This window comes from Pygocentrus nattereri, chromosome 8, assembly GCF_015220715.1.
Source record: "Pygocentrus nattereri isolate fPygNat1 chromosome 8, fPygNat1.pri, whole genome shotgun sequence".
NCBI classification, from domain to species: domain Eukaryota; kingdom Metazoa; phylum Chordata; class Actinopteri; order Characiformes; family Serrasalmidae; genus Pygocentrus; species Pygocentrus nattereri.
The window spans coordinates 9,177,243-9,186,899 of record NC_051218.1 but is presented as its reverse complement, the minus strand read 5'-3'; positions in this window follow the sequence as shown (position 1 = coordinate 9,186,899).

The window sequence follows — 9,657 nt, the reverse complement described above, 5'->3', positions numbered from 1 at the left end:
CTCCTCCCTTGCACTTCCACTCACTGTTCACTTTATCAGAAACACTTTTTAAGTCCACTCATTGGCCAATTTATCAGAAATGCCTACTTTGTATTCAAACTCACTGTGAGTGAACTATGAGTTCTACCTACCTTATAGGTCCCTTATACTGATGTACAGTTGCAGACTGTTGCTGATCCACTGATAGAATTTTTCTGCCCCTCTGCTTCATTCATCATTGTCAATTTCTGAACACAGCGCCATTGTTGCCAGATATTATTAAAAAGATCCAGATTCGGTTTATTTGGGCGACTGAAACATTGGGGATCACACACAACTCAACTCTTAAGTTGTTGCTGAACTGAATGGAACCAAACTCACACAAACTCATGCATTCTCTCATTATTAGGAGATGCAATAAGCAGATGTGGAGCACCTCGCTGCTCCTGTTTTCTCTGACCTTTGCACTGATACAATTAAGAAGCAGCAGGTGAACATATTAAAGTGAGGGTAATGCATGTAATGACATGATTAGTTTGGTTGTTTTAGAGTTTACTTAAACTCAAATGTGCTCATACCTTAAACACAGTTCATTAAAAAGCTTTGCTATACATGTGAGTGAAATTTCTTTTTTACTTTCTGTGCTTTCTTCTTTCATGCTTTCAGTTTTCATGGGTTTCAGAAGCCCATTCAGACTGAGTTGCTGTCCATTTTAGACAATTAGATTATGCTCAAAGTCAGGGGGGATCTGTAAAAGCAAGTACTACAACAAAATAGAGGATGCCCATTTACAAAGTCCATCCATCCATTTTCTAAGCCGCTTCTCCATCAGGGTCACAGGGGGGGTGCTGGAGCGTATCCCAGCGATCTTCGGGCGGAAGGCAGGATACAACCTGGACAGGTCACCAGTCTATTGCAGGGCAGACAGACAGACACACACAGTCACTCACACCTAGGGGCAATTTAGTACGTCCAATTAGCCTGACTGCATGTCTTTGGACTGTGGGAGGAAACCGGAGAACCCGGAGGAAACCCACACAGACACGGGGAGAACATGCAAACTCCACACAGAGAGGACCCCGGTCACCCGGCCAGGGAATCAAACCCAGGCCCTCCTTGCTGTGAGGCAACAGCGCTACCCACCACGCCACCGTGCCGCCCCATTTACAAAGTCAAATACAAATAAAAAAACAGCATGAGTTAAAATAAAAAGCTGCTGTGTCCTTCTCAGCATTGTTTTGTGAACTGTCCAATTGAGTCCATAAAGCCATTAAAGGTAAGATATAAATGGTCCATGAACATTTCCAGGTCTGCTATGGCTGTACACTTTATAGTATGCTTGACAGTTTGCTGGTGTCGTTTTCTTCATCTTTGTTATGTGGATTTCATCTTTCAATTTATGTTGTCCTCACTGAGGTAAATACATGCTTTGTAAGGAAAAGCTGCAGTTGTTGTCAGGTTCATGCTAACCTGTGTTCTTGTTAATGTGTGTGTAATCTTGTAACTGTTAATCACTTTGTGTAAAAAAATATCTTTCTAAACAGCAACACATAAATGACAAATAATGTAACTTTATATTGGGCAACAACCTTCACAGAAATAGTGTTTCTTGAACAACTGAGATAACCTGCAATTAGTTTGGTATACCACAAGCCCCAGAGTATGCAGCTTGGTCAGATCATCCAGTAATGTTCTTCCAAAAAGTCACCACACTGTGATCTTAAAAAAATCCCATGACCATGAAAAAGGTAGCCAGGTAGGAGCTCAACAAACATTTGTTCCCAGAGACCTATAACCTGTTGTTTCCAGCAGCTACAAGGTAGGAGTTTTCAATAAAGTGGTTGGTTAATCTAAAGGAGGGGTGAAAGGTTGTAGCAGCAGGATGTCACTCGCTTTCATTTTCTCCAGATTTGCTTCTTGTTGCTGAGGTGAGTTGCTGTGCTGTTGTGGAGAGAATGTACAGTGGGGCCCAAAAGTCTGAGATCACTAGTGCTTTAATGTTTTTCAGTACAAATTATATCATCGGCATAACATCTATCAGCATGAGTGAAAAGCAGAATCTTTGAAATTTCAACACAAATTTCAATATTTCTTACTGTTTGTCCCCCTTTTTGCTTTAATGACAGCATACAGTCAAGCTAGCAGGGACAAAGGCCTCTGATCAGTTGATCAAATCCCCCCTCAGATTCGTTTGAACATGAGCTTCATGGGATAAAACTGAACACGTGAACCTTTTGTACAAAGACCCAAACATGGTCAATTTCACAAATTTCAGTTTGAGTAGTGACCTAGAAACTGTGCAGAATCCTGAATCGTCTTCATTTTACTTGTCATCTCTTTTCTTTGTTTTCAGTTTTTCTAAATGCAAAAACTTTGTTCTTCCTTTCCAAAATGAAATGGGTCTTTCTCCATTTGGAGTTGGAAACCATGTCACAAAGGTTGCAATGCTTAAAAAGATGTTTAAATATTAGGCCAAAAATGTATGTCAGTATGTATATTTAGACATTTGACCCTAAGATTAAATAATATATTTCCTCTATAATTTCGTTGATATCTCAATTTTTGTTGCTCTGCATATGTAAAACATGCTTCTAAATTTTAAACATTTGAGAAACCATTTTTAATATAAAACTGAGGAATTAATCTTTAATATTTAACTGAGGAATTTTTGTAAAACAGGTTAATATTTATTTTTAATATCATTAATTTGATGCTGCATTTTAAAATATCTATTTTATTTTTTAAAAATTGATTTGTCACTGAGATTTTGATCACTGGTGTTTTCAGGACACAGTATTTTCAGCTTTATTAAACTGATTCTTTGGGTCGAGGCTCAGCAGAGAGGAAGCATCTCAAGGCATGAGAAGCTGAGTTCACACTTGCTCACTATATTTCATTTAATTTATAAGTAATTTTGTTTATGTTAATGGATATATTAATATTATTTAATTTTGGAATTAAAGAAAATGTATCCACCTGCATTCCCCCTCCAAATGGAGAATGACCCAAATGAAAAATGTCCCAGATTTTCAATGTGGTCTCAGTCTACGTTTCAGACCGTATAAATTAAAGCTAATCCCATGTGAATAAATTCTGCTTACTGAGCATCCTGCCCTCAGGGGTTTGTGACTGATGACTGTCTGGCTATATAAGCAGGTTTGTGTTGCTGGACTGCTAACAGGCACAAGTCACTGTTTTCCATCCTCAACAACAGACCTGTGAAGTCACGTTTCAGCAGACTTTCTCTATGGGAAAACTGAATGGCGCTGGAACAAAAACGTCCCAAGCCAATCCGCTTTGCACATTTTTCCTCCAAATGTCATTTTCATAAAGACGCCAAACAAAGTCCCATTGTGACTAATCTAGTGTCCAGACCCATCCTTGGTTTCAAAAGTGCTGCCAAAGGAGGACTCAGAAAAGACCTGGAACTAATATAAACTCTAAATGAGAAATTCCATCATCTGTTCAGGATCTTCATCTTTTTGAAGCCCACATTTCCACTTTAGTCATGCTCAATATGTGGAAATGTTAAAAAAAGTGCACTTTTTCTCGCTCCGTTTGAGAGCAAAAATAATTATGTGGCAAAAACTGCTGGGATGACGTCGGTGGAGAGAAATCATCCTTTGCCTGCGGTTCTCGCATGCAGCTAAAGGTGCCTCTGAAATGACTAACCATCATTACTATGCAAGACTCAAAGGTTTCGGCTAAAAAGGGAGATTTTCGCTGCCTACTGGTCCACGGAGAATGCGTCCACTGATGAAGAAGAGTTTATGATGGAGGAAAGCAGCAGGAACTTCAAAGGTGCTCATTAAGGTGTAATATGGAAATAAAACACGGCTCTGCGTTAATAAGACAGCCTAATGTGCTTCGTTCTCATACTGTGAGCTAATTCATATGCATTTTGGGATTACGAATAGAGTATGTTTGATTCTGGTTAATGCCGTTCCCTCAGTCTCCATTACTGGACGGTCTCATCTTAGTGAAAGCGCCTTCTTTCTCAAGTACGCTAGACTGCCACTTCATTCTTTGAAAAGTGCCATTAAAACAAAGCAAGAGCTCCTTAAACAGAAGTCTAGGTCTGCTTTAGTGTCGGCTCTTGAGATTTGGATCTGTACTGAAATGAACTCACATAAATATATGCACCCAGAGGAAAGAGCAACTCAGGTGTTCCAGTGGAGCCTCGGAAAGTAATTTAGCGATAAAGGTTTTCATCCCTACTATACGAAAGAACGTAGTAAAAGAACACAGCCGGCATTTATGCAACAGATTCCAGATGGTCAACTAATGATGGAAAAACACACCTCCTCAACCAAATGTGCTTTGAGGATAATTTCACCATCTGGTAAATCCCAAAACTTCCGAAACACCTAAGTCAATTACACTGAGAGAGAGAGAAGTATAGAGAATGGAGAGAGAGAAAGCAATTTTATTTTTTAATTTGGAACAATTTGGCTGAAAAAATAATTTTGTTAACAGTCTGTTCACTTAATTTTGCATATTTGCATATGCTGATTATTAAAGTGAAAGTGGAATAGACTTCTGCAGCAAACTGTTTTTAATATTAATCTACAAATACCTTCTTTAATTTTAAACACTGAAAAAAATAGTAATTTTGGCATGGACACAACTTTGGCCACCATGAGTTAGAACTGAAGTCTTTCTATTCTTTTTTTAGGAATTGTTGCCCATTTTTCCTCAAGGAATGCTTCTAGCTCTCCGATATTCTTGTACCCTCTTGCATGCACAGCATGTTTAAGATCTAACTACAGATTTTCAATGATGCTCACGTCAGGGGACTGTGAGCAATATTCCAAACGCTTCAGCTTGTATTTCTTGAAGTAGTTTATGATGGATTTTGAGTTAAGCTTTGTATCATTGTTGTTATAGAAGGTAGCATCTTTTCTTCTTCCGTTTATTGACTGATTGTGTCAAATTTGCTTCCAGAATTTGCTATTTAGTGGAATCCATTCTTCCATTGCAATATTTCTGGTGCTACTGCCACAGCATAATAGATCCACCCCATACTTAACAGTTGACAAAGCGTTCGTTTCATCAAATGCTTCTTCTTTTATTCCAAATATACTTTGGTGACTGAGGCCAAAGAGTTTCATTTTTAAGTCATCAGCACAGCACTTGTTTTCCTTTTGGGATGTTGTGTTTCATACTTCAGATGTTGACTTTTATGATGACCTTGCACATAAAATTGCCTTCTGATGACTCTTTAATGGCCAGCAGTCTATGAGCAATCAGAGAGTTTTCTTGGTCTTCCAGATCTCCACAGTTATTCAGTTACCCTTAACTGTCATTTCTTAATGACACTTCAGACAGTGGACATTGGAGGCATCTATTAGCTTCATATTCAGATCCTCAGCTGCTTAGTGGAACCCATGACTGTTGAGAGTTAGCACAAGGTTTGAAGAACTGACAATTCCGGTCTTAATGAGTTAATTAAGGCCTAGTAATGAATTAAGTTTTGACACTTTACAAATACAAGGGTCTCCAAACTTATATATGCCACAATGTCTTTTTCCCCTTCTTAAAAGTTATTTCCATATAAAAATATTGTTATGAATGTAATGAATAGGTTGTTTACCTCTTTTCTTTATTACGGAATACAAAATTTGGCCCATTTGCCCAAAGCTTTTTCATAGAGCTTTATCTTCTACAGAAAAAACACTGTGTAACGACTGCAGCCTCTCCTAAAGCAGAGCGTCTTCTCAGATGACAATATAATCAGACAGTTCAGATGAGCGTAAAAACCGGACTCTCTGCTTTTTAATGGATTCTGGGGGAAGAAGCATCACGCTGGCATGAACCTCCATGGCTCTGCTGTCTGAAAACTGAGGGCAGACAGCATGCACAGAAGAGACAACCTCACTCTCACTGAGCAACTTCACAAGATGTTCAGCTACAAGCTAGTGTATTACGGTAGTTTTATTATTTCTAAACAGTGCTAAATGTATAGCTACATCTATAGCTGTATGCTGGCATTGGTGTCATCCAGCAATATAAATTTTTAATGTTAGCTGTAGTGGTAGAAAGCCAGCATTACATCCATGATAGCATTCTGTTTCATAAAACAACACTGTATTTGTTACCACGGTTGTGTAAATATACTGTGTGACATGGTCTAATTCTCATAAAATAAAGCAAAACAAGCTATGTGAGGTTTATACGACATTCTTTAACTTATAGTAGCTGCATTAAGCTTTATTACTGCTAATGTAGCTTCTTTCTGCAGGGCCCTTAGTGGCAATTCCACTGACAGAATGGACTTCTATATAGGACTTAAAAGGGCTCTGCTGTTGTTACTTGTAACAGTAGAAGAACCTTTGTTTGGTGCGATATATATTCTTAAAAAGATGGTTCTTCAAGGGTTCTTTAGCAAAGATAATAGTTTTATCTAGAACAATTCTACCCTGTAAAAAGGTCATCTCAACTGAAAAAGCTATAGTAACTGATTACATGGCTTTTCTTGAGTTGACTCAACTTGAGGACACACAACTCAAATTTCTCGGTTGAGTCAAAGGTTCTCTTAATGCTTTTAGTACTGCATCTAAGTTATGTAAATAAAATGAACTTGTTTTTTATACTCAACTTCCTCACCAGCCAAGACTCTCTCTATCACACCATTCTGCGAGACATTGAGTACACACTCATGGATGGCTATGGCATCGCTGGGGCTCAAACTCTCAACCTCCTGTTGGGTAGGCGGCTCAGTCCACTGCACCACTCATGAACACATGAAGCAACTTTGATTTTGTGTCTTCAAATGTTTGATACACTGGAGAAAATATTTGTTGTTTTGACTTTGAAGCATGGCATCATCTCATGTGGTGCAGCTGTGTAATAATTTATCACAACATCAGGAGGTTGTGAGAATTTGGAGAATTTTTGACTCAACTAAGACCTTTGAGTTGTGTGAATTCTGGTGTCCTCAAGTTGACTCAACTCAAGAAAAGCCATGTAATCAGTTACTAAATCATTTTAAGTTGATTTAAGTTCATTTTTTTGGTGCTCTATAGAACCCTTTTCAAAAAGGTTCTAATTAGAACAATCTACAACACATTGTCCATCAATCTGAAGAACTTTTTCAGCATGCAAAGAACATTTAATTATTAAGGGTTATTATTAAAAACATTAATTATTAAGGGTTCTCTGAGTGTTCATTGTTCTATATAGAACCATTTTCTTTATTAAAGAACCCTTAAAGCATCATCATTTTTAAAGTGTAGAACATTTCTTCAAAAACATTCTATGCAAAATCATACATAACACATTTTTCATCAATCTGAAGAACTTTTTCAGAATGCAAAGAACCCTTTAACTATGCAAATGGTTCTTTGAGTGTTCTTGGTTCTGTATAGAAACATTGTCTAAAAAACCCTTGAAGAATCATCTTTTTCAAATGTGTCGGACACTTTTGGGTCTCTATATATGAAATCCTGTGGCTCTGAGTTGAGCTGCAAGTCAGCGATAAGGGAGAAAAGGGGAGGGGTGAGAACCTCCTGCCCTGAAAACAATCAAAACAGCTGTACTGAGATCAAAGGAACAACACAACTCATATACACAAAATCATATACAGCTGCTACAATAAAAAACAACCATTTAAACACAATAAAATACTTACTATTGTTGACTTCCTTGCTTGGTGATCACTATATAGTACAAAGTATGCTATTTTGGCCACCGGTATGTCTCAGAGGTATATCACCCTGGCTGATTTATAAAAAACTTGAATGATAGCAAATGCTGTGCGTAACGCGGAGCGAGGAGGCAGAAGCACGTGCTGAGATAAGCGACTTTTATTGAAGGCAAATCCAGGGTCGTGGTCATGACAGTCCAGGTTCATATAACCAACACGGAGAGATCACAGGACAGACATGAGAAAATAAACACAGACTGAAGTACAAGACAGAGGCCAGAATAACATAACATCCAACAAACATACATCAAACAAAGACCAGCGAAAAACAAAGGGCAAACACAGGGCTTAAATATGACACCGGGAAGACGAGGGACAGGTGAAAACAATCAGGGGCAGAGTCACAAAACAAGGGGGCAGGACTAGGGATACCAAAACAAAGAAGCATGTGGACTATCAAAAGGTAAACAAAAAGCACATGGGGGAGTGGGGGGAGCCAAGCATGACACTGTGATGGTTCTGCTGATAACCTAGAATAATAGCTCTATGTTAGAAGTCCATGCATGAAGTGAACACAGGGACTTGGTGACTTCAGAGTAGTTTTCTTGAAGGAACTTCTTAGAGAGAACAGAGAAAACAGAGGGCCTATATTATATTTTCTTATAGGTAATTCTACCCCTGAGGCCCACTTATGACATTTGCACAGTTTTATGTACCAGTAACAGTCATAATTCACTTGTATGTGGCCTTTTTCTGACCTCTTTTTATCCCTTAGAATTAAACAGGCTTTTTTGTTACGGCGCCCTTAGAGCTCTGCTCTAATTGGCTGACCTGTATTGTGTCTCTTTCAAAAAGCTGTCAGAGCTGCATGCATAGGCAAGGCTAAACTGCTGTCAACTGTAGAGGCAGATACACTACATGGATAAAAGTATTGGGGCACACCTCTTAATCGCTGAATTCAGGTGTTTCATTCAGTCCCATTGTCACAGATCTATAAAATCAAACACCTAGCCATGCAGTCTGCCTTTACAAACATTTTGTGAAAGAATGGGTTGTTCTAATGAGCTCACTGAATCTCCTAGATGTTCCACCATCAATTGTAAATGGTATTATTACAAAGTGGAAGCAGTTAGTAACCACAGCAACTCAGCAACAAAGTGGGAGACCACATAAAGTTAGAGATTGTTGAGTGCTGATGCGCATAGTGCATGAAAATCACCAACGGTCTGCTGACTCAATAACTGCAAAGTTCGAAACCTCCTCTGGCATTAACATCAGCACAAAAACTACGTGCTGGGAGCTTTGTGGCATGGGCTGCATGAAAGCCTTACATCACCAACAAAATGTCAAGTGTCGAATGGATTGGGGTAAAGCATGCTGCCACCGAACTCTGGAGCAGTAGAAACGTATGTGGAGTGATGAATCAAGCTTTTCTATCTGATGGACGAGTCTGGGTTCAGTGAATGCCAAGAGAACATTACCTGCCTGACTGTACTGTGCCAACTGCAAAGCTTGGTGGAGGAGGGATAATGCTATGGGGTTGTTTTTCAGTGGTTGGCCTAGGCCCCCCTAGTTCCACTGAAGGGAAATATTAATGCTTCAGCAGACCAAGAAATTTTGGACAATTGTTTACTTCCAACGTTGTAGGAACAGTTTTGGGAAGACCTTTTTCTATTCCAGCATGACTGAGCCCCAGTGCACAAAGCAAGGTCTATAAAGGTATAGCTGGGTGAGTTTGGAGTGGACAAATCTGACAAGCCCACAAAGAGTACTGAACTCAACTCCACCAAACACCTCTGGGATGAAGTAGAATGGAGATTGTGAGCCAGGCCCTCCTGTCAAACATCAGTGTCTGACCTTGTAAATTCCTACAGACATCCAAAATCTTGTAGAAATCTTCCCGGAATATTGGAAGCTGTCATAGCTGCAAAGGGGGGACCAACTCCATATTAATGCTTGTGGTTTTCACAATGGGATGTCCCAATACTTTTGTCCTTACAATGTATATATATATGTGTTGGTTTTTGTGACAT